The sequence below is a fragment of the Mesoplodon densirostris genome, chromosome 15 (assembly GCF_025265405.1).
Source record: "Mesoplodon densirostris isolate mMesDen1 chromosome 15, mMesDen1 primary haplotype, whole genome shotgun sequence".
Lineage (NCBI taxonomy): Eukaryota > Metazoa > Chordata > Mammalia > Artiodactyla > Ziphiidae > Mesoplodon > Mesoplodon densirostris.
This window is the reverse complement of record NC_082675.1, coordinates 17,737,180-17,761,831: the sequence shown is the minus strand read 5'-3', so window position 1 is coordinate 17,761,831 and position 24,652 is coordinate 17,737,180. Positions and strand designations below refer to the sequence as shown.

Below are 24,652 nucleotides of genomic sequence, written 5' to 3'. Positions count from 1 at the left end.
CCGCGGGCTATCAGAACAATTGAGAACCTATTAAGCTGCTTAGAAAGTAAAAGGCAAGGTGCGTATAGTTTGATGGAGTCAAAATTTGGACCCCAAAGAAAAAAGCAGGGCAAATAAACTTCCAATGAAGTATCAAACAAAACAAAACAAAACAACAAAAACAAAAACCCCAGGTGATACTGTGCTTCATTTTCTCCATCCGTTAAGTTGGGGCAGTGGGTACCGGTGCCTACCTCCCATGTGTGTGGTGAGGATCCCGTGAGGTGAAACTTAAAATGAGCATGGGGCCTGGTTATGTAGTTAGTGCTCCACAGATCTCAGCTGTGATGCCAAAACCAATCACTGCCAACAATATGAATTGAGGCAAAACACTCTGGAGTGTCACTTCACATCTCTTAGCCTCAATTTTCTCTATAAGTTGGGAGTATAATGATAGTACCTGCTATATCAGTTTTCTCTTGTGTAAAATGAGGGTGATAATACCTATCTCACAGGGTTGTGTGTGAGGTTTAGGTAAAGTATCAATACTTTACATGTGTTAGCTTCTTTTTTTTTATGTTGGGGGTAGGAGTTTATTAATTAATTTATTTATTTTTGCTGTGTTGGGTCTTCGCTTCTGTGTGAGGGCTTTCTCTAGTTGTGGCAAGCGGGGGCCTCTCACCATCGCGGCCTCTCTTGTTGCGGAGCACAGGCTCCAGACGCGCAGGCTCAGTAGTTGTGGCTCACGGGCCTAGTTGCTCCGCGGCATGTGGGATCCTCCAAGACCAGGACTCGAACCCGTGTCCCCTGCACCAGCAGGCAGACTCTCAACCACTGCGCCACCAGGGAAGCCCTGTTAGCTTCTTTTATTACTTTTATTATTTTTAACAAACTCCTCATTGGGGTGTTTCCAAAATTAAGTGAAACAATGCAGACAATGCACCTAGCTTGTGCTACCAAATACTTGCTCAATAAAATGATACCGATTTTTCCGCTCCTCTTTCCCGACAAAGGGACTACAAGTACCAGCATGCCCTGCGCTCCCAGTTGGGGCCCCTACGACCGGCGCTGGCGCGCTGCATGCCGGGAGTTGCAGTCCTCGCGAGGCAGGCTCCGCCTCGCCCCAGCTTGGGGGAGGAGGTTGGAGAGCCGCCCTGCCGGCCTTTGAATTTTGCCGCGAAAAGCGCGCGTGGCGGCCCCCGGCTCCGCCCCCCGCAGGACGCGGCGCCGCGTCACCCTGGTAACCGCCTCTCGGCCGCCGCTGATTGGGCCAGGCCGCAGGGGGCGGGAGGGGGGCGAGACGCGGCTGCGGCTGCGGGCGCTAGCGCCTGTCAGTCGGACCGGAGCGAAGCAGCGGGCAGGACTGCAGGGCTGACGGTTCCGTCGAGAGGCTGCGCGCGGCACCCGGGGGAGGCGAAGAGCCGGGCACGCCGCCTGTGGGGCGCGGCGCGCGGCACCCGGGCCCGAGGCGAGACGAGGCGCCGGCGCGCGCCAGGCGGCTTGAGGCTGAGGCCCCGGGAGCCCCCACGCGCCGCCCGGGGCCATGGGCGCGTGAGAGCCCGGCGCGCGCCGCCCCTGCTGCAGCTCGAGAGCTCGAACGCCCAGTACACCATCCTCCGGGCCGTCCTCACATCCGCCCAGCGCCACCCGGACCGGTTATTTCTCGGCGCCGAGGCCCCCAGGGCTGCACCCGAGCCTCCACCGCCCGCTGCCGCCGCCGCGGCTGCCGCTGCTCTCCGGCTTCCCCTCCCCCCACACCCGGGGCTCCGAGCAGGAGGAGGAGGGGCCGGTGCATTCTCGCCGCCTCTCTTTGCAACCTGCGGGGGCCGGTGCATGCCCAGCGAGGAGCCGGGCCGCTGCAGGTGCGTGCAGCCTCGGAGGAGGCGACCCCCCCCCCCACCCTCGGGCGAACCGGGGGGCTGCAAGCCACGGGCGGGCGGTCGAGCGAGAGGAAGCAACAAAGACAGGCTGCAGCTGGGGCCGGCGAGAGGAGCCGTGGTGGCCGGGCTCCTGGCGCGGGCAGAGAGGGCGCCCCGGGGAGCTGCAGCCCCGAGCGGGACCCCGAGGGGAGGCGCAGCGCCGCCCGCCGGACGCTGTGAGCACAGGCCCCCGGCGAGGATGCGCCGCCTGAGCGCCCGCGCGACCCGGACCCCGGGCGGACACGACCCCCGCTGAGCCGAGAAAATCCCAACCCCCGACTTCGGACGGCGTGGGCCGGCGCCTGGATAGACCACACCGACAGCGTCTCTTCCCACCCGGAGAGAGGCATCGGCCCCCAAAGGGGGCTTCCTCAGGCAGCCTCTGCCGCCTCTGCATGGCTGCGACCCGGCGAGCGGAGAGTCGTAGCCGCTGAAACCTGGTGCCCTTCGACGGCCTGGCTGATTAGGTGAGTTCCGCGGGGCGGGGTTCCGGGGTGAAGCTGGGGGCACTCTCTGGCGTCGGGGCAGCCAGATTGGAAATAAAGAGGCCCTGGGCTGTTGGGGGATCCTGAAGCAGCAGTGGCCCTTGTCTGCCCCTTTCTCCCCGCTCACAACTTGTCTAGACCGGCCTGTCGGCCAGAGTGGACACGGGGGGCTCGTTGTGAGGACTCCGGCAGAGCCCTGGGTGGGGCGTCTGCCGGAGAGGAAAGGTCACCCCACCCCTAAAGCCAACAGACAAAGGTAGCAGCTCAATCACCCGAAAATTCCCCGGGAGTTCTTGCGTCTTAGAGGGGTTGGGGGAGCACCCAGGATGGGACACCTTGGGCTTCTCCCGAGTAGCCTCTGAAATCTTCAAGGGACATTAGCTCAGAGGGGGACGTGGTGTCCCGACCATGCAGGTGGCTGCGTTGAGGATTGTGCCCTCTGAGGCTGGACTGTAGCAGGATTCACCTTACCGCCGCGTTCCTACAAAGAGCTCGCAGGGACGATGGTTTCCCCAGTGGGGTCACGGCGTGACGTCACTGCCAGACCTCTGACGTCGCTGCGGTTGCCGTGGCGACGCGACTTGTCCTGACCCGAGGCCGGAGGGGGCGGGGTCGTGGTAACCTGGGGCGAGGCTGGATGCCTTTGAGTAGTGGAGGGGTGAAAGCAGACTTCCCCCACCTCCAACTGCAGTCCTCTGACCTAAATCCCCAGCGCCCCGATGGGGTGGGGGAGGGAGGCAGTGCCAGCTGTCCCTGCTGATGCTCCTCCCCCCAAAGACAGGTGTTTAGCTTTGCCCATATAGCCTGGCAGTGCCTGGGGGCACAGGACTCCCAAGCAGAGCAACTTTCTGCTTTCAAAAGGGGATGCTACAGAGGAGAGCTCCCTGAACCCCAACCAGCAGGCTGAAGTTCCCAGGGTCCCCGGAGTGATGTGGGCCCCCAGCCTTAAAGCAGGCTACTTCTGCTCAGGGAAACAGGGGTGACCCACCCCCAGCCAGGGAAGGTGCAGGGGAGCTGCTGCTTGCTGCCCCTCCAGTCCAGGGGTTCCCCCTGCTGCTCGACCCCAAGATGGCAGGGCCTTGGCCAAGCCTGAACTCTTGACTGCCCCACTCTCCTCTTGGTGTTTAAGATGATTTGACAAGCACAGTGTGGTGCTCATTAAGTGAATGGAGGGTAAGTCAGGCCCATCAGCGCCAAGGTCTGAATAAAGTGTGCCCCTGCCAGGGGCCAGCTTTGATGGGGGTCAGGCGGCAGCCCTCTCTTCCCCGCCACACCCCAGCCCTGGCCCTGTGCCTTGTGAAGGCTCAGAGCAGCATTCTGCTGCCGGCTCTTTGATTCCTCTTCTAAGTTCCTTCCAGCAGTTGCTGCTGGTGTCGGATGTGGGTGAAACTGCTGTGATCACATTTCTAGGAAAAGGTTAGAGAACTGTGTCATTGCTTAAGCAGTGCGGGGTGGGGTGACAGCAGAGGGGAGTGTGTGGCGGTCATTATGAGAAGCCAGGCCCCAGTCTCTACGTAGTGAGCTTTTTTTTTCCCCCCGTTCTCCTGCCAGGCTATCTAGCTAGATTTAACAGGTCGATAAGTATCAGTGGAGCTGCTTTGGGGGGCTTGGCAGGGAGATGATATTTCCAGCTGAAATGGTGTCGTTAAACACACAGGCTTCCAAGGACGGAGCAACGGCAGATGGGGGTAGAAGCGGGAGAGGTGGGCAGAAGGGCTGTTTGCGCTGCCTCTAGAAGCTTCCCAGTTTAGAAACAAACTCGGAGTGCGCGCCAGAGATCCACAAACACAGGCAGTCGGAGGTCCTCCGTGGAGTATTTACACTTCCACAGCCAAGGCAGAGGGAGAGGCTGTCAGAATTGGGCAATTCCTTCTGTTCCCTTCCCTGGGCTTGGCAATAGCACCAGGCGACAAGCAGGAGGGAGTGCCAGCTTACCCGGCGTCTCCTACGTGCCTGGCATTTTACAGGATCTCAGTTACTCTTTGGAGTAGCTTATGTGCTGTGGCCCATTTTACAGATGAGGAAACTGAGGCCCAAACAGAGGAAGCAACAGGCTACAGGTGCTCAGCCAGGCAGCTGCAGAGGTTCAGCTCTGAACTGCCTTGGCTCCTGAGTCCCCAGGTCTTCCCACCCCCTTCCATGGGTGGAGGGAGGCACCCCCACTTGTTGGACAAGGGTCCCTGTAAGACTCAGGGGCCATCTGCTATGGAGGCACTGCGATGCCTTCCCACACTGAAACCCGGGTTTGAATCCTGCTTCCCCATTACCTACAGGACAGTGTTGAGCAGAGTAGCAACTTCTGTCCTGGCCTTGTGAGCAGCCTGTTCCCCTCACCTCCAGCACCCCTTTCTCCAATACTGGGGTAAGAAAGGTATGGCATGAAACCTCCCTGCCAGGAAGGGTCAAGAGAGCGAGCCCTAGGCTCCTTGTCACCTGCCCTTCTGGGCTTACCTCGGGGAGGGGTGTGAGTCTGCCCTCAGCCATTCTGGGCACCCTCTTGATTGGCCCTCAGCTGGTGGGGAAGTCAAGGATGTTGATGGTGCAATGATAACTTTGGCTCCCAACCCAGCCTGAGGGTCAGGAAGGGCCCTATAGCATGGGTACCATGTGAGTCTCAGAAAGGACAAATAGAGACCTGCCAGGCAGGGGAGTGGAAAAGTGTTCTGGGCATTAGGAGTGGCCATATAGCAAGCCTGAGTGCTGGGGTGTGCTGTTGAGGGGAAGAGGTGGCCCTGGGGTGGGTGTGTCCTGGAGGCTGAGGTGATGGGAGAGATTTAAGCAGGGAGAGAGAGGATCCAGTGAGGGCTCCCTTGACAGTGACGGAGACCCTGGACATCCCTTCCAGTCCGGGGCGGGGGTTGGGGGGTGGAAACCTTCTCAGCTCTCTGAGCAGTCTCCTCTCTCAAGGTGAGCTCCCTGCCTTCCACCCGCAGTAATCCTCATCACAGGTCTAATTCCATATAAGCTCACCCACGCCCTATCCCTTCTGAGCTTCACAGTTGCTCTGGACCAGGGCTGCACTGGGCTGGGTTTCTTAACGCCCAGTGGCTCGTGATTAAGAGCCAGGCTGTGGAGTGGGTCCACCTTGTTGGCTGTGTGACCTTGGGTGAGTAGCTTTGCCTCTCTGAGCCTCAGTTTCCTCATCTGTGAGAAGAAGCAGATAATAGCATCCACTGCCCAGCCTCGTGTTAGGGATTCAGTGAGGGCTGAGCACAGGCGATGGCATACCATAAGCCCTCCATAAATGCACATTCTCATGGCCACTGGTAGCCTCATCCTCAGAACAGGGCCTTGAATGGCTCTCCCAGTCCCTCTTGGAGCCAAAGATCAAAGACCCTAGGGCAAGTCAGGGACCCGAACCCTTCCAGCTGCCTATGCCGTGTCTCCCACCCACCTTCCCAGAGCACCCCACGTGGTGAGCACACGTGGCTCCCATGTGAGCCGTTGGAGGCCTGGGGCTTGGCCAGGGGCCCCCCTGCCCAATCTCCCTTCTGCCCCCTCCGCCTTCCAGTCCCTCACAAACCGGAGGAAGCTAGCGGAGCAGCTCATATTCATGGACCGTAATTCAATCGGGCGGAGATTCCTCTGGGCTCGGGGGCGGGGGTGAGAACGGGGAGGCGCACACAAAAGGGCCGCCTTATTACCTCCCGCGGGCCGGGGATTGCTGCTCTCCCCCAGCAGCGGCCGGAGCCGCCTTTATTGTGTTAACCCATTTGCGAGTCAAGAGCTATTGTGCGCTTTCTCTGCCTTGTGCGGGGCGGGCTGCGGGAGGAGGGCTGCGCGCCGGCCGGTCACCTCTGCGGGCGCCGCCCACCGCCCTGATTGGTTGCTAAGTGATTTGCATCCAAGGTAATCACTTTTATCTCAGAAGGATGTCGACTATAATTATAAGCTACTGACATCTTTTGAAATCTGCCTAATGACTATTTTAGTCTGCACGGGCTGGGGGTGGGGAGGGGGATTCTGGAGGCTGGAGGAGTGGGGTGAGGGAGGAGGCTGGAAGGGGGAGGGATTCCTTCCACCTGGGCCGTTGGTTGGTTGGTGAGTTGAGAAATATCTGAATGCCTACTGCGTGCCTGGAACAAAAGGCCGGGGTGGGGGGTGGGGGGCGGCGCGTGGCGGGTTGCATTCCTAGGGGCGGAGTTAGTACCATTTTAGAGATGGGGAAAATAGAGGTCCTGGGGATGAGCCACCTGCCCAGAATTAAACACCCAATAAGTGGTCGGTCGGGACCTAAGTCTCTCTGACCCTAAATTCATGCGCTGGCCACTGGAGTGGGGTGTAGACAGACATAATAATAGTAATCATTCCTGTCTGATACCTCCCAGGGTTATGTCATAGCCCTAAGAAATGCAGATGCTATTACTACCCCCATTTTACCAGGGAGGAAACAGGGGCACAGAGAGAGTACATTACTACCCAAAGTCACACAGCCAGGGAGGGGCAGGAGTGTGAGGTCTGTTGATGGCCAGAAATAGGGGTGCAGCGTGGGCAGTGAGAAGGGTGAAAGGGCAGGCATGGGTTCCAGCTCCCCTCTCCCTCACCCCTTTGTGTTTCCACTTGGTAAACAACGGGCGTCAGCCTGGTTGAGGGCACCCTGCTGGCCACTGTCTGGGTGGCAAAGCTCTAAGGAATCAGATGGCCGGCAGCCTCCATGGGGAGTAAGATGAGTCTGCAACGGACTCGAATTAGAGACAGAGCCGGAGCAGGGCTGGAGGAGAGACACCGAGGAGGGGAAGACTACAGCTGGTCGCGGAGGGCTTCCTGCAGAGGAGGCTTTTGCTCTGGGCCCTGAGGACTGGGTGGATCTGCCCAGTATGGAGTGAATGGGGATGTCCCTAGGAGGGAGTTCGAGAACCCAGGGGCTTGACCAAAGGGGCAGGGGGAGCTTATAAGAGGGCAGAGGTAAAAGGGAGTTAAGCTAGGAGGATGTGCAGTTAAGCTAGGAGTGTTGCGCCAAGTACCTGACTTGTCCAGGGGAAGAGCAGCCAGAAGCCAGTGAAGGTGTCTGGCAGGGAGGGGTGCACTATGATCTGGGTGCCCGTAGGTCAGTCTGGCAGCCTCTGTAGGGGCTTGGGCGTTGCAGACTGGGACGAACCTTGGCTCCATTCTCGCTGGCTGTGTGTCCTCAGACAAGTCACTTTGCCTCTCTGGGCCTCACTTGCCTCATCTGTTCAAGGGCGTAATAGCAGTTTTCTCACAGGCTTGTGGGTGGGATGAGCTTGAGTGTGCGGAGTGCTTGGGGGAGCTTGACTGAGTCTTTCAGAGCTAGGTGGGCTCAGGCCCAGGACCAGCCAGTCATCCTGGCCTCACAACAAACCAGCATCCCGGCCACAGCAGCTCTTTGGGGCCCTGGGAGCCCCTGCCATTGTGCAGAGGGCACAGGGGACAGAGGCCTGGGAGGTCAGGGGGTAAGGCCGAGGCTGGCTGTGAACAGGCTCCTGAGGATGGGGACTTAACGACTCAGAACTTACTGACCTAGAGTCTGTGGGGCAGGGGCCGAGGAGGGGGAGGAGGAGGGAGGTCCAGCCACCAGCTGTCCGCTCCAGGGTTCGCTGCCAAGGCAGGGGCAGCTGCCCCGCAGGGTCCAGGCCTGAGCTTGGCACTGGTAGAGGCAGAGGTGGCAGAGCCCCAGGCCTGAACTGGGGGCTCGGCTTTGCCCCTCAGCATCTGCGTGACCTCAGTCTCCTCATCTGTCAGATGGGCCAGAGGTCCACTTTGGAGGGCAGCTGTGAGGCTTGGCAGGAACTGACAGCAAGCGGGCAGTAAACAGGAACTGCTATTTTTGCTCTTTATTCATCCGTTCATTCCGGGAGATGCACCGCTCTGTGCTAGGCTCCCTGCCAGGAGCTGGGGATGCAAAGATGAACAAGCCCAGTTGCCTTGAGAGGTGGTGAGGCTTTAGACACACCATCACAGTACAATGGGTAGGTCGCCACAATATAGGAATTCACAGTGTGCAGGCACTGTGCCAGAGGCGGGGTGACAGCAGTGAACAAGCCAGATATGGCCCCTGCCCTCTGGGGCCCCCAGTCTTTCAAAAGCACGCTAGGAAATCAGAGGTGGAAATGACTACTTCCAGCTGTAGTATTCAGGGAGGGCTCCCTGGAGGAGGAGGCACTTTCTATTGCTAGCTTTGGGGGCTTCTGTCTAAACACCTTCACCTATTATGGGAATCACAGGACACGGCTGGTGTCTGCTGTGTACCAGACAGAGCTTTCCGCTTTGGCAACCACATCCTCATGTGGTTCTGGGAAGGGTGTTTTTGTCCCTGTTTGTAAACGGGGAAACTGAGACTCAGCAAGCTTTTGTCCCTGTTGTGTAAATGGTGAAACTGAGGCTCAGCCCAGGGCCACATGGCAGGTCAACAGAATCCCCTTCGTTATCCACACAAGCTTTTGCCTGTCCTCTGCCTGTGAGGGTGCTGGTCTGGGTGGGGCTGTCACAGGAGGATCCTTGGGCAGGAGCTAAGGGGACCAGTTCTGGGCCAGCTGTTGCTTTCATGAGCTCACAACCTTGAGCAATTCACCTCCACTCTAGCCTGGCCTCAGCTGTGTCCTTTGTAAGATGTCAAGGATAGCAAATCCGTGGCAGGTCTGGCTTGCTTTACACTGCTGTGCCCTTGGCAGACATCGCCAGTCAGTTGCTGCCCTCTTCCCCCGCTGAGTTCTTCCCCTGACCTTGGGTTCTTGCCAGGGAGGGCTCTGGGCAGGTGGCACCAGTCAATCAGTGGGGCCTATATGCTGAAGCCTGCTTGCCTGCCTGGCCTCAATAAGCTCAGGGATCCCTTTAGCCCATCTTTGTACGGTTCAGAGGACCAGGGTACCAGAGCGAGGGATTTCTGGGGAATCTCCTCTGAGGATATGGGTTGTTCTTCAGCCATGAGGACTGTTGAGGTGTGAGAGAGTCTGTTACCTTCCTCCAACTCCCAGAGTTGCACAGCCCATCACATGCTCAGCATGGAGTGCTGTAAGCAGATTGTAGATGCTTTCAGTCTGGATAATAATAATAGCATTTACTGAGCTCTTCCTGAGAGCCAGGTCCTTCCTGGGCACCCTCTCTTTCATCATTCCCCAGAGCACCTGCAGTGTGCCTCTCAGCACTCCTAGGAAGACGTCTTAACCCATTTTAGAGATGTGGAAACTGAGGCTAAGAGTCATTAAGCAGAGCAGGGTTACATACTTACTCAGTGGCTGAGCTGGCATTCAAATCCAGGGCTTGAAGTCCACAGCCTGGGACAGACCGGGCAGCCTTCCTGGAGGAGGTGTCATTAAAGGCCAAGGCCTTAAAGGCTGGTGGACTTCTGACAGGCAGAGCTGGGCCTTCTGGGAAAGGGAAGGGGGTCCTTTTAGGTGAAGGGAACAGCATGAGAAGCAGCTCAGAGGCCACAGGCAGGAGTGTTTAGGTTGAGGGTCTAGTGTATGGCTGGATGTGGCTGGAATGTGGGAGGGGACGGGGCTGTGGAGGAGACTGTGGTGGTCTTGGTATTTAGACTTTGCCCTCCCATGGTAGGGGACTATGGCAGATCTTAGAGCAGAGGAATGATCCAATCCTGTCTAAGTGTATTTATTCAGCGCCTCCATGAACCCAGGGTGAGGTCAGCTGGTGCTTGGGGCTACCTCTGGTCTACTGGAGGCTTTAGCCTAGAACCTTGCCTGGCACATAGTAGGTAGGCATCCAAGAAATGTTCGTTGAATGAATCAATGAATGAAAATGCTTACCGGGCTGAAACGCTCCTGGTGTTCCCGTGGGCCCAGCTGCAAGGAGGAGAGAGGCCAGAGTCTCTCTCTCCAGGAAAAGTTGAACACCAGGCCTGGGGGTGAGGGCTGGGGGAGGGAACCAGGCAGGTACCTGGGGCAGGGACTTCCCGCCCTCCCCAACCCTGCTGCGTGTCCCCAAAGCCCTCCTAGACCTTCCCCCAGGGCTGTCCGCCCTCCTCACCACCAGGCGTGGCAGGCAGCCTGGGCCCAGCGCTTGGTGGGGATAAAAGATGAAGGTTCGTGACCATTTTTTAACTCAATAAAGGGAGAGACAAGCTGCAGGCTGCAGGCCGGAGATATAATTAGTTCACAGCAGTGGCGCTTTCTTGATTTAGCTTCTAAGAGAACAAGACAAGGATGTTATACCCAATTAGCAGTAACATCCAGTCGGGGCCTCAATAGGTGAGATAACAAGCTATTTTTATGACTTTTCTTTCCCAGCTTGGAGGGGTTGAGGGGAAAGGGGGTATCGGGGCCTTAATTTCTTTTCATGGGGGAACAATTATTAGTGAACGCGGGATTTCCCAAAGCCAAATGATGCATTTATTAACCCAAATTAAGCAGGCATGCCAGTGTGGCAGCTGGGGTGGCATTTTGAGGCCAGGACTAGTGGAAGGGGTGCAGGCCCCTCACCTCCACTTTGGAAGCCCTTGGAAATGGCTCCAAGTGCAGAGGGTCCCTTGGTGTGGCAAGGGGAAGCCCAGGCCCTTGAGATATTCTTAGTGACTGCCTCGATTTCCCTCCCTGCTTCCAAGAGGTACAAAGAGGCTTTGCCAGTTCCCCTGGGGATGAGGAAGGATCCAGCTCTGGCCCTCGGCAGCTCTTCCTGGCACCACCTGATATCCTTCCTGCCAACTGGGCCAGAGGTTCTGGCTCCTCAACCTTGAACCTGGCATTGCACTCGGCCCGCTGGACCCCCATTATGGCTCGTGCTGCCCGACCACACTCCTGCCTGTCCTGGGTCCCAGCCCCAGTCTCTGGCAGGGGCTGAGTGGTGGTTGCCTCCCCGCCTCCACCCTCATTACCCACACAGCCGGGGCACCCAGCACTGGCCAAGTCTCCGGTGGGCAGGGGAGCCCTGCCAAGCCCCACCCCAGCTGCCTGGCCACACTCCGACTCCTGGCGAGGGCTGGGGGATGCCCAGAGAGGGAGCTGGTATGGCTGTCTCAACACACCGTCATCTTGGGCCACAAGCCCAGAGCAGGTTCGTGGGCCTCCAACCGTCCTGCAGAATGGGGCCCCGCCCTGCCCCAAGTCCCATCTCCCGTCAGTGTGGAGCCCCGTGCTTGTGGCTCACACAACTGACAAATCCAGCCATGCAAAGTGGGAGTTTAATTGCAAACAGTTTTTATGGATCATGGGCCCATCTGTGCCACCATATGCAAAAGGGAAAAAAAAATTCCCATAAAAAAGAAAAAACGTTTCTCCCTGCCCCATCCCCCAAACCGACTCCAAAAGAAACATTTGCCAGGGTTTTTCTGGCTGGAGCCAAGCATGGAGCTGGGATCCACCCTGGGGGCTTCCGTTAGTGTGGGCCTGGCAAAGTCAGGGGGCTAGGTGGGGCAGGGTTGAGCAGGCCGCGTGGGGCCTGACTGCTGAGACGAGGCTCTTTTGGCCTCAGCAAACTGCCAGAAGTTCCTGAACCCACTGGGTTTTCTCTGGGCTCCGGGCCTTTGCACATGCCATGGAGCTGTCCCAGTATCTGCTGTTCTTTCTTGGCATGGAATGGGCACTGTGCAGTGTCGATGCAAATGTGGGCATGAGTGGGGCTCCCGGAACGAGGCGCCTCTTCTTCTGTTTCTAGCCCAGGAAATGCAGCCCCAGGAATTCATTTCCCCCAGGCTGCCCAGGCCTCACAGACTCTGCTCTTCCCATTGGTCCTGGCCACCTGGCATGGTGCCCAGCCCGGCTGGGCAGATGAGCCCTGTCCATGGGATCAGTGCTCCTTGGGACCTCAGGAAGGGCTGAGTGGGCTGGTCATCTGAGAGCACTCACCTCTGGAGCAGCCTGCTAGGGTTCTGTTGCCGTACCACCTCATCCCAGCTGGGGGATGTCAGACTGTTGTTTTTTTCCCCTCCATGCCTCAGTTTTTTCCTCTGTAAAATGGGGATAAGAAGTGGATGCGATACTGCATGTGAAAAGCTCTGTTATCAAAAAAAAAAAAAAAAAAAAAAAAAAAAAAAAGCTCTGTTATCTGTCTGTCACATCTCTTCCCCAAGTGAAGGTCTTTGTTCACTGATGTCTTCCCAGGTTCCTAATCAGGACACTCGATGTTTATTGAATGAATAAGTCAGTGAGTGAATGAATGCATGCATGAGTGAGTGAAGTATTTGGAGGACTCTCTGGGGAGGGAATGAGACACAGGCTCCAGGCCAGCCAGAAGCTCAGGGTTTTTACACCCTTTCTATTGGAGTCTAGAAACCACTCTGCAAACTGTGGGGATTATGAGTTCCATTCTACTGATGGGGAAAACTGAGGCCCAGAGAGAGCCAGGGCCTCTCCCAAGGTCATGCAGCTGGAAAGAGGCCCGAGTTGGGACCGGAACTCTGATCTGACCATGTTCCTGGCCCTCACATTGTAGGTGAGGAAGGTTAGGCCCAGAGTGGGGAAGGGATTCAGCCAAGGTCACACGGCAAGGAAACAGCAGGCAGCGTTTGTGGGGTCCTTCCTAGTCCCTTGTAAACTGAGGAAACTCAGCCCCTGCAGCCGCAGAGCCAGGCCAGCCAAGTGTGCTGCTCCTCCCTCCTCCCCTGCCCTCTAGCTCCCCCAGGTCTGCACCAGGATCCCTGTGCCAGTGGCTTTCCCCATCAACTTCACAAACTGGCAGCTACAGGCCGCATGCTGGGGTCCTGGTGCCTGAGGCCCGGTACTTGGGGCAGCCCTCCTGCAACAGGTAGCGGGGGAAAGGGGACCCCTGGGACCCGGGCAAGCACAGGCCAGCCAGGCCCCTGGCAGGAGCCCAGGGCAGACACCAGGCAGCCCATTCCCCACCTGGCAGTGATCACCAGCTCCCGTTGTAATCATTAGAACTATTAGAAGGAAACGTTCGCTTGAAGCAAATGTCAGGCGCCGAGTTGTGCTTTGTAAACGCTCACAATTAATGCCAATCAGGGCCGGAAAAAAGCCGGCCCGGAATCCTGTCTGTTTCATCTCATTTGTCAGCTGGTGCCGCTCCGTGTTGCACATTTTCATACAATTGCTATAAACATAAAAGGGAAACTCCACAGTGTTCCCGGGCGCCCGGATGGTGCACGCCAGCTTAATTACTTGGGATTCTGCTGTTCACTTGGCCGCCCCGCGCCCATGGAAGGGAGAAAGGGGGACTTTGTGTTGGCAGGATGAGGGCTCCTGGGGGTCAGCCAGGGAGATGGGTCAGGCGCCCGGCCCGGGTCTCCAGCCGTACCCTTCACAGGCTGAGGATGACTGTGAAACAAGAAAGAAAGAAAGAAAGAAAAAAAAAACGCCTAAAATACGTCTGCAAAATCCTCAAGGAGAAAAGAGGGACTCAGTGTTCACCAGACTTTGGCTTTGAATCCCATCTCTTAGAATGATCCATCAGGTTTATTGCCCTCCCCCTGCATGCCAGGCCCTGTGCCATTTGCCAGCCGGGCCTCAGTTTCCCCACCTGTGAGTTGGGGGTCATAGCCCAGTAGGTCAGGATTTCAAGCTGACTGGGGCCAAGCTCTGGGCTGCAGGCATGAAGTAGGCTTTTTCTCATTTAGTTGTTACATGGACCCTTTGAGGGCGGGCTGCTGTTCTTAGCAACAGGGAGTGTGAGGCCCGGAGTCTCACAGCCAGAAGTGGTGGAGCCAGGATCGCTGGACTCCAGAGCCCACCCTGCTGTGCCCTCCCAGGGTAACTGTAGGGTCAGAAGGAGATGATGGAGCTAAAAGTCCCAGCACACAGTAGGTGTTTTCATAAACAGTAGCTGCTGTCATCCCACTGCCTGCAGATGGGCCAGGGGTAGTAAGGGGCTCAGGCTCAGGCCCAGGCCTGAGGGACAGCACCAAAAACGCAGACCTTGCTGGATGGAGGTAGTGAGGGGAGTGGTCTATAGGGGCATGCCGCCCGCCGCCCCCTCCCCCAGTTGCCTCTAATCTGCCTCGGAGGTGCTGGGTGCTAACTGCATGCCAGGCCCGCATACCTAACCAAACCCTCCACTGCCCAGAAAGTTGGGCAGGTTGTCATCATTGCCTCCATTGTACAGATGAGAAAACTGAGGTCCAAACTGATCTAGGGCTGCAGAGCTAGGAGGTGGGGAAGCTGGAGCCAGATTCAGGTTTAGCCACTCCAAAGCCCTTCTCATGCCTTTTCAGCCCCATCCCCATCAGTGGCCTGGATGTGAGGCCTGGCCAACTCTACGAACCCTCCCCAGGACCCTTTTGAGCTCTCTAGCTCTCTGTGGATGGGGTCTTCTGAGGCCAGGCTGGCTCGGCAGGGACACACAGGCCTTTGTGTAGGCTTGGGCAGGCTTGGGCCAGGCGGGGCAGCCAGTGGAGTGGGGAGAGGCGCTGCAGCCCAGCGGGCCAGGGACAAATGCTCAGAGCAGGAATAGAGGCCCCTTTGTGTGGTGCTCAGTGGGGGAGGGGTGCTGCCAGCTGCCACCCTGTGTGACCAGGGAGGCCTGAATCCTCCACAGAGGCCTGCCGCCATCCCCAAGGGACTGGCCAGGGAGCCTGTCATCTTCTCCCTGCCACCTCCTTCCCCCATTATTTGCCTGCCTCTTGTTTTCTGGGGGCCCCGGCTGCTAGAGGAGCCAAGGGCAGCCATTAACCTGGTTTGCCGTGGGCCTACTGTGCGCCAGCACTGGGCCAGACACTCCACCATCCCTGCAGGTCAAGGGCAATAGTCCCACTTACAGGTGAAGGCACTGAGGCTCAGGACAGGCCGCTTGTCATAGTCAAATAGCTGGTCCTGGGGCCAGGATTTGGCCGACTTCAAAGCCTTTTCTTCCCATGGAGTTGCCTTTTGGGCCTGGACCCAGAGCTGCAATTTGAGGTGCCGCCTCAGTTGCCGGGGTGGCCTGAGGAAGGCTGCTGGCTGTCTCTGTTGCCTGGGCAACAGGGTACCAGGCGTCCATTCCATCCCTCCATCCTGGCCAGGCTCTGGGCTAGCAGCTGCAGCTTTAGTGGAGACCAAGCCCGGGACCTGTTGAGGGCTGCCCTACCCATTAAACTTTCTCCGAGCTTCGATCCCCTTGGCTTAAAAATGAGGATGAAATAGAATCCACCCCTGGGAGCATCAGGGATGCTGGGCCAGGGGGCAGGTAATGTGCTGAGCTCAGTGCCTGCACGTACTCAGGCTGCACAAACGTGGCCTGGGGTTTCCCGGCACCCCTACCACCTCCTGAGAGAGGTGAGAGGACAAGGCAGTGGGTGGGTGGCAGGGATGTGAGGGTGACTCTTAGGAGCACAAGCACATGGCAGGGATTGGCTCACTGCGTCCCTGCCGTAGCCCCATTTTGCAGGTAAGCAGACTGAGGCTCAGATAGCTGAAGTGGCTTGTCAAGGGTCCCAGGGCCCTAAGGAGCCCAGGAACACAGGGAAGGTAGCTTCCCAGAAAGCCCAGCTCTTAGTGTTCTTCTGACCCCCACCTGGCCTGCAGCCACTGACCAAGTCCCGTCTGTGAGCCCAGCCCTGTGGGAGGCCCAGAACCACCCACAGGAAGCCCCCAAAGGCCAGTTGGCTTCCCATGGCATAGTCCAGCAACCTGGGACCAGCTTGCACCCACCAGGTCGTTCCCTGCTCTGTGCCTTTGCTCAGGCCGGGGCTCCCACCAGGAGCGCCTTCCCCACCCCACGCTCATGCGGGCACACTCATGCCTTCTCTTCAGGGGTGACTCCAACTCTCCTCTTCCCTAAAGGGCTCCAAGTCCCTCCTCTGGGCCTGTACCCTGCTCTCCAATGCCACAGCCCCAAGCCTCTTTCTCCAAACTCTCCGTCCACAGTGTGGCGTGTAGTAGGCCTTCAGTGAAGTCTAAACAAAGATGCAGCCCTGGCCATCAGGACCAGGTCCCTGCCTAGCCTAGTGGAAGAAACAAACAGATTAGTGACAAGGCTGCATGTCTGGGGATGGGGTCAAGTGCAGGACATCCGAGGAGCAGGCAGGTCCCACCCCAGCTCTCCCTCCTCCACCCAAGGGAGCCAACACTTCCAAGCCCTTACTATGCTCCTGGAAGCTCGGCCGTCTCGGTTTAATCCTCCCAGGGCGAGGCAGGGGTTTACGGATGAGACAGGAGGCTCAGGAAGGCAGATGCCGGCTGAGGTCACACAGCTTCTGCGGGCGGAGCCTCTGTTGGAGCCTTGGACCATCCGATCCCAAAGCCTGTGCCCTGCTCCCGGGTGGAAAACTCAGGTACCCACAGGGGCCAACCAGGTGACACAATGAACAAAGCAGCTGCCACTGGGCCTCGTGGGAATGTGGGCTCCAGAGCTGCCAGCTTTAGTTTGTTTTCAAGAGAAACCAGACAATGAGAATTTTAGATGGAATTTTAGTTCTTTTCTTTTCAATACTGGCAACCATGTCACAATTTCTTTTTACTTCAACAAACAGAGCACAGAAAAGATGTTTGTGGGCAGGATTTGTACCCTTCACTGATGTGGTGTTGTCTGGGTGGCGGGACTGATGGGGCTCCCAGGATGTCTTGCCTTCCCCATCCCCGTCCCCGGCCAAGAAGAGTCCCCAGAACCCAGCGGCAGCTCCACGCTCCCCTGAAGGCACCCCCAGCCACCGCCTTCACTGCCAGAGGCAGGAGGCAGGGCCCAGGCCCCACGAGGGCACCACCCAAATAGCTATAATCAGCAGCCTCGCCAAGACTTCAAACTCACCCAATTATCCTGTGAGAGAAAAAAAAACACAAAATGAAAACAAATTAACATGTTTGCATAGAAACTGCTTCAGCAACACACACAGCCGCGCACACGCACGTGCTGGCGCATATGCCCCGGCGAGGCTGGGAGACACCGCTGCCGCCCCTCCCCGGGCCTGGCACCCACCTGGCAGGGCTGGGCCAGGCCAGGCTGAGCCCACGGCCCAGGGCCAAAATGTGCCCTAGGCCCAGCGACCTGACTGTCCCCACACCTGGCTGGGCACTGTCTTAAGTCCACCGGCTTTCACGTTCTTCACTTTTTTCTTTTCCAATTTAATAAACGCATGAAATTCATCGTATGCCAAAATTCAGCCTCACTGATCTGAACCCCTTTCTTCAGATGGGGAAGCTGAAGCACGCGGAGGTTAGTTGACCTGCCCAAGGCTGCACAGCTGGAGAGGAAGAGCCGGGGTTTGAACCTAGAGTGATCAGCCCCGGAGTCCTTGCCCACCCCTGCCCAGCGCGCTGTCTCGTTCCGAGGGCTGTGTGGGTGTGGTGGTCAGGATCGCAGAGCCACGTGGAGATGAGTTCAGATCCCTGATCCGTCAGTCCCTCACTGGATGGCTTTGGGCAAGTGACTTGGCCCTCTCTGTGCCTCAGTTTCCCCTCTTGGAAGACTGGGATAATAATGGTCTCTTCCGCAGGGAGGTTAGGAGGTTTGGTAGGTGAATGACTGCAAAGTACTACCTCTGGCGCCTGCCCACGGGGTGGGGTCCCTCCCAGCCCCACACCGTTCAGTTGGCCCTCCAAGGCCTGGCTCGTCAGAAGAGCCCCTGTTGGGGGCCTTTGGACTCCGAGCCAGGCGCTGCCCTTGCCTCCGGAAGCACGCAGTCAAGGGGCTCAGGGGTCCTCCCTGCCAGGAAGCTGCTCGTCCTGGGAATGAGCCCTCTTCTCCGGGCTCCCTCGAAGCTCCGTCTGACCCAGGGTTGGGGTTGCTGGGCGTGCGCCTGATCCTGCCTGCTGTGTCTGATTCTTCTTCAGGTCCTTACAGCCTGGCTCACAGCCGGTGCTCAGGCAAGGCTCTGTGAATGGAGCCATCCCCTCGCTCCCACCCCCACCTGGGCATCTCTGGGGCTTGTCCCTGGGAGTTGAAGGAGAAATTGTGCTGGAAGGACTTGGGGCTTAAGATCTTGGGGCTCAAGGGTCCCCAGGCCAGGGCTGCGGACGCCTCCCCAGCCCCCTCCCCCTGCCGGACCACAGACAAATCCCTTCACCTCTGCAAGCCCCTTGCGTTCATCTCTGGTCCATAACGGTGAAAGCTGAGGGTGGACATCGCCGGCACGGTGGGCACCTAGTGGGCAGTGGATTCGAAGTTGCTAAGAGGGCAACAGAATAGCCCCTGCCCCCGATCGAGTGACAGTACTTGATCACCCGGCTTAGTCCTCACCACGACTGGGTGAGGGAGGGGAGGTTTCTAGCCCCATTTTTCAGATGGAGAAACTGAGGCCCCAAGGAACTCAGACTCGAGAGTCCCACTGGTAAGTGGCAGCGCTGGGGTACAAACACAGCAGTTCTGGGTTTGCACTTTAGCCGCGGTGCTGTTTGGCCCTTCCTGGATGCCACCGGTCAGGGGTGAAGGGGGCAGTGTCTAGCAGGTCTGGACAGTGAGGACTAGCAGGATGCCGTCCTGGTGGTGGTGGTAGAGGGTTAACTTCATTGGCCTCAGGTTATTTGGCATCAGCCTCGGCCTACAGTCACGCCCACCACTCAGGGCCATGGTGGCCCCCTGAGGGCGGTGGCCCCCTGAGGGCGGTGACCCAGTGCCCACCCCAGGGGTGGCTGGTGGGACATTGGGTGCCCACTTGGAATCCCAGCCCTCCCTTGGCATGGCCCTGCCAAAGGCCTGAGAGTCCAGCAGACCCAGCTTCATGCCCCCACCCCACCAGCTGGCCTCAGACAAACCCTTGTCCTCTGTCTCCTGGGAGCGTGGGAGGCATGGCTGTGCCTGCACCTCTCAGGATGGGCTCATGTGCTCGCTGCCAGCTGAAGCAGCCCCTTGCTCAGACCTGTGAGGAAGCGGCCCTCCCCCTCTTCCAGAGGATTCCCAGCCCTCGCGCCTCCAGGACACAGCTTGGGATGGGGCTTCCATCCGATGTGCCGCTCACCCACCTGCGTCGACGAACACCCACTCGGTTCTCTGGGGGCCCAGGTGTTCCAGACGTGCAGAGGCGTTGGTTGGATTGAAGTGGTAAACTGTGCAGTGAAACAAGGAGGGGAGAGACCCCAGGGGCCAGGGCAGATGACCAGAGAGGAGAGCTGTGAGCCCCGGGCATGCAAGGAGTGTTCGGGAAAGAAAGGCCCCAGTGTATCCTCTGTTCAGTGCGGATTTATTGAGCATCTGCTTTGTGCCTGGCCTCAGAGTGGGAAGACTAGAGCTGGGTCTGTGAGGCCCCAGGCTCAGCCGCCTCCCGGCTGTGCACCCCTGGGCAAGCCAGGCAGTCTCTCTGGGCCCAGCCTCCTCCCAAGGGGCTGTGGAGAGGGTCAAGGTGGGACGACATTCAGTACGAGGTGGTTGAGAGCCAGGGAGTTCCACCCTCAGAGGTTCAAACCCCTGCCCTGCCCTGCCCCGCCCCTTGGGGGTAGGTGGGAGCCGCTTCGGTGGCTGTGTATGGAGGGGGCATGGCCCCTGGCTCTGAGAGCAGAAGCTGGGGGCCGGTGGGGTACAAGAAGTAGGGAGAAAGTTCTTTTTCCTCCCCCATGACAAAAGTAATATTTCTCTCTTAGTGTTTGGAAATGACAAGTCTGATCAAGAAAAATTTGGCCATCATCCAGCTGCCCAGAGCTGGGGACTTGGTCTCACACTGGGGCCATCTTTCCCAGGTGTAGGGCGCTGGGGGAGGGTCTGGTCCTGCGTGGCATGAACGACCGTCCTGGTCAGTCAGACCTCACGTGAGTCGGTGCAGGGACACGGCCAAGTCTCTCCTGGGCCCCGCACCGATCGGCACGTTCCGGCCTGGGCTTCTGGAGCCACCTGCCCGCTCGCCTGCCCGCCCAGCAGCCCATTGTCTGGCGTGTAGGGGCCGGAGCAGCCGTTGTTCTGCACACATCTGATCCCGTCTTTTCCACATCAGATCATTTGTAACCGTCACCAGGCGATCGGCCCCGTCGCTGATTCAATCTCGGCTTTGTGCTGTCACAGCCGTTGTTCTGCGCCGGGCTGATTTTGAAAGGAGGCCCATCTTCTGGGCCCGCTTTTCAGAAGCGGGGGGTGGGGGCGGTCTTTATGTGTGCGTGTGGGTGTGCACGTCCCCCCCCACATGTGCGCACACACACACAGGCCTCTGCCTCTCGTCACTGAGAGTAGAATTTGGAATGAGGCAGGCAGACGAGGGCCCCAGGCTGCCACCTCCACCCCCTACCACCTGCTCACCCTGAGTACCTACTGTGTGCCCCAGCGTGCAAACACAGCAGAGTCTGTGCTCCAGTACAGGCGGTAGATGCTAAACCATTCCTCAATAAGATAATTTCAAAGTGGTAACGACAGTGAAGGAACTACAGTGGTGACAGGGTAGTGGCCGGGGGAAGAGGGTTGCCAGCTTAGACAGAGTGATCAAGGAGGGCCTCTTGGCGGAGGTGATGTTTGAGTTGAGGTGTGAATGAGGGGACGGAGCTGGCGCAGAGAGTGCCACCCCACCTGAACTGAGATGTCTTCTACGTGTGAAATCCACCCCAGATTTCAAAAACTTACTATGGAAAAAAGGTCATAAAACACCGCATTAGTAATTTTTGAATACTGATTCCATGTTGAAGTAATACTATTTTGGATATATTGGATTAAATAAACTATATTATTTATTTATTTATTTATTTATTTTGCGGTACGCGGGCCTCTCACTGTCGTGGCCTCTCCCGTTGCGGAGCACAGGCTCCGGACGCGCAGGCCCAGCGGCCATGGCTCACGGGCCCAGCCGCTCCGCGGCACGCGGGATCCTCCCAGACCGGGGCATGAACCCGTGTCCCCTGCCTCGGCAGGCGGACTCTCAACCACTGTGCCACCAGGGAGGCCCTAAAATATATTATTAAACATAATTCCCCCTGTGGGTACTAGAAAATTTATAATGACATTATATTTCTATAGGAGAGCACTGGATCTAGAGTATTTAGGTAGAGACACAACTGTAATTGCAGAAGCCCTGGGGTGAGACCAGGGTCGGCCTGTGAGAGGACCAGGTGCACCAGGGGAGAGTGACAGAGTGGGCAAGGAGTGAGGAAGGGATGTGCGCAGGGCCGGCTGCAGAGGATATTGTTAGAAATGCCTTGGAGGCCAGCGGGGGAGTTTTGAGTGGGGAAGGCAGTGAGTTCCATATAGGAAAGCTCAGCCTGGCCCCTGCAGGGTGGAGTGTGCAGTGAAGGGGCCCGAGTGGAGGCCTGTAGGTGGTGGGGCGCCTGGTGGGACCAGGGGCCTGTTGTAGAAGCGTGGTCCACAGGACCTGCTGGAAGCTGGGCTAGACCCGATATGCTCCCATCTGTCTGTCTCTCCACTCCTGGATTTCGATGCCTTCCCCTCCTCCTGTCTCTCTCCCCGCCCACCGCTGTCTCCCTGTCAAGTCAGTGAATTTACAGCACCCCAGCTTTGTGTCCAGGTGGTCAGTGGTTGAAATCCCTTCCGAAAAGTTATTTTTAAGAAAACAGAAATGATGGCATATTTACCATAGAAAAATTATAAATGCAGAGAAGCACAAAGAGGAAAAATCAAACTCCCCAGCGGTAGGGGAGGCTCTGGCCCAGCTGGGGTTTGAACCCAGGTGGTCTGGCCCCTGCACCCCAGCACTAAAATCATGGCGCCCTGCGGCCAGATGACACAGAGGGGGCTCCCCTACCAGAGAAGGGCTTAGGGACACTGCATCGGCAGCCTCGCTCACAGCAAGGGCAGAATTGGGAGACCTGGCCCACACAGAAGTGGGGTTTGCCTCTCAGGGGTTAATACTTTTATGTTTGTGCTCTTAGTGGTCCCAAGTGCCCTGTCTTGTTCCCCCACCCCTGCCTGGAAGGCTCTACTGATTTCTGCCCCAGCCTGACCCCCCAGAAGTATTTGTTGATCCTTGATTTAAAGACTAGCCCTCACCGGCCACCCCCACCTAGGCTCTTCTCTCCTAAGCACTCCTGGCTCTTCCTGCCAGGGCCCAATCTTCCACCGGTCTTCCCCTCCCCCCAGGGTCTAAACCTCCTGCCCGTCTGGCCCAGGCCCACCTCTTCCAGCCCCTCCGCCTCCTCAGGCCTCTGTTTCCTCACGGGTACACACACCATGGTAATCACCTCTCTCCTTCTCCCAGGCCTGGGGTGGGTTAAATGAGGTGATGTCTGTAAAGTGCTGAGCCCATGGGGAACACTAAAAATAAAAACGAGTTCCTATTATTGCTCCGAGTGTTAGATTTTCTCCTTCTCCGTTGCTGGGTTAACCCTGAACTGTGGATGTAGGGACCTGCAGTAGGCGGGAGGATGGCTGGGCGCATCCAGCCCTTCCTGGCTCTACAGTGGACCTTACCTATGCCCTTTGCACACAATGTTTCTTCTTCCAGACCCCTTATCCCTAGAGTCACCTGGTAACATGTTGCTCCTCTTGGAAGGGTCCATGGCCTCCTCCAAAAATACTGGGTTGGGCCTTTCTGCTGGGTTCCCCTGGCCCCCATTGTAGTAGCACCACAGCACTGATGACATTTGGTATGGATTACGGCTTCACCTCACGCCCCGCCCCTTTGCTGGAAGGTGACTGCCACTCTGTCATTAAGAACTAGGAGAGGAACCAATGACTTGTAGGATGGGACCCCGCCCCAGACTTCCCCCCTTGGGAGCTGGCTCTCAGAGAAGAAGGCTCTCAGGGAAACTGGCCGGGGGGTTCTGAGACTTGGGGGCTTTGCTCTCCAGCCAGGGCTTCCCGAAGGTTCGTTTTCACGCGAATGAGCCCCGCATTCATCCCCTAGGTACTGTGGTGGGGGCCTCTGGGATAGAGCCAGCCAGGTCTGCTGCTGGTGGCAGTGACTGCCTATCTCACCCCATCACTGATAGGGTGGCTTTTGAGCCTTTGTGAGCCCCCCACCTACCCATGCACCCAGCACCTGCTGTTAGCCTCTCCTTGCCCTGACCCAGCACGTGTCCACAGAAAGCGGCTCTCCCCACCTTGAGGTTTGGGGGACCCTGCCGCTGTCCCCTCTGTCCTGGTGACCCTGCCAGGCCAGGACGGGATGCTCTCGGTCTTCTCCAGCAACCCAGAGCTGCTTCAGGTTCTCCACACCCACTGATGTCTTTCAGGTCTCCATAAGCTTGTCTGTGTAGTACTCTGCTTGGGACCCCATCCCCCTTGCCTTGTTCACTTGGCTGTTTCCTACTTACCTGTTGATAATAATCATAAATGATACTAGTAACGGCTACCACTTGGGGAGTTACTACTGTGACCCTAGCACTTTATGTGTACTAAGCTGTGGTAAGGAATTAACTCCTTTTTCAGACGAGGAAACTGAGGCTCAGAGAGATGGAGGCATTTGCCCAAGGCCAGACTTAATGGATAAAGCTGGGATTTAGTTAAGAGACAAAGCTCAGGCATCTGGCTCTGAAGCCTGGGACACAATACTGTCACCCCCCTTATGAGGCAGTGGGGCTGTCCCTTTGTCTTGACAGCCCCCAAGCTAGGTAGGGTGGCTCCATCAAGGGTACACTTGTCACCCTGCCTTGTAATTGCCCCTCTGATGCACACACTCCTCTCCTGGCATCTGCCTCAGCGTCTAGCACAGGACCTGGCACATAGTAGGTGCTTAATTTGTCACGTGGTCATCTCTGTAGGTTGGAGTGCTGCCCAGGGCAGACCACGTCAAGGTAGTTCCCATGGCGACTGACAGCTAGGCTCCCAGGCTCCGCCCCGCCCCATTTTCCAGGGTGCCTGAGCTGGGAGCTGGCCATGGTGCTGAACGGCCTGGGGACCGCCGCCCACCCCAGCCCGCAGCCCTGTGTCCCAGTCGGATACTTCCTGAGCCCCGCCTTGCCCTAGCTCCCTGGGCCAGCCTTTCCCCCATCCTTCCTTCATGAGAGGGTTTCCTGAGGGCCTACTGTTCACAAGCACTGGTCATGGCACCGTGAACCCACGGAGAAGGGATCGGGGAGAGCTGCTCGGGGCACTCCAGTTACTCATCAAACATTTATGGGGCCTCTCGTGTGTCTCCAAGAAGGCTTTGAGGAACCTGGGCTTCAGGTGAATGCTGAGTAGAATTTCAAGGGCTTCAAGCAGAAGGGACTGCCTGGGCAAAGGCCTGCACGTGTGCAGGGGAGAGACATGTCTTTGAGGGATGCCCGCCTCTGGACTCTGCTGCCCGCCATCCTGAACTCGTGGCTGGTGGTTCACTCTTTGGCCTCCCCTGCAGCCCAGAGCCACCGGCATCTGTGGCTCCAGTGGTCTGCCCGGGGCAGGGCCCAGAGAAGGTGCTAGAAACTATGAGTGAGGATTAATGGAGGGGCGCTGTCCCCCAGGCAGGAGGCCGGCGGCGTCTCTGTCCTAGGAACAGAGGGAGCTAGCTTATGCTCAGTGGCCAGAGAGACCTCCGGCCTCTGGGGGTGGGGATCGATGCAGCGGTACTACGTGGCAGTAGTGAGGCCTCCTCTGGAAGGGGCCAGTGCCCTCCTCCTCCCCCAACCTTAAAAAAAAAAGAAAGTG

At 57.8% G+C, this 24,652-nt stretch overlaps 1 protein-coding gene across 1 annotated transcript in view; it reads left to right on the top strand.

Moving 5' to 3' along the window:
• Positions 1-2,249: 2,249 nt before the first annotated feature.
• Positions 2,250-24,652, top strand: part of FAM222A (family with sequence similarity 222 member A) — a 54,976-nt gene continuing 32,573 nt past the window's right edge. Inside the window, exon 1 of the mRNA XM_060119531.1 lies at positions 2,250-2,365. The gene's annotated coding sequence lies outside the window, so the exon portion shown is untranslated. The remainder of the gene's footprint in view (positions 2,366-24,652) is intronic.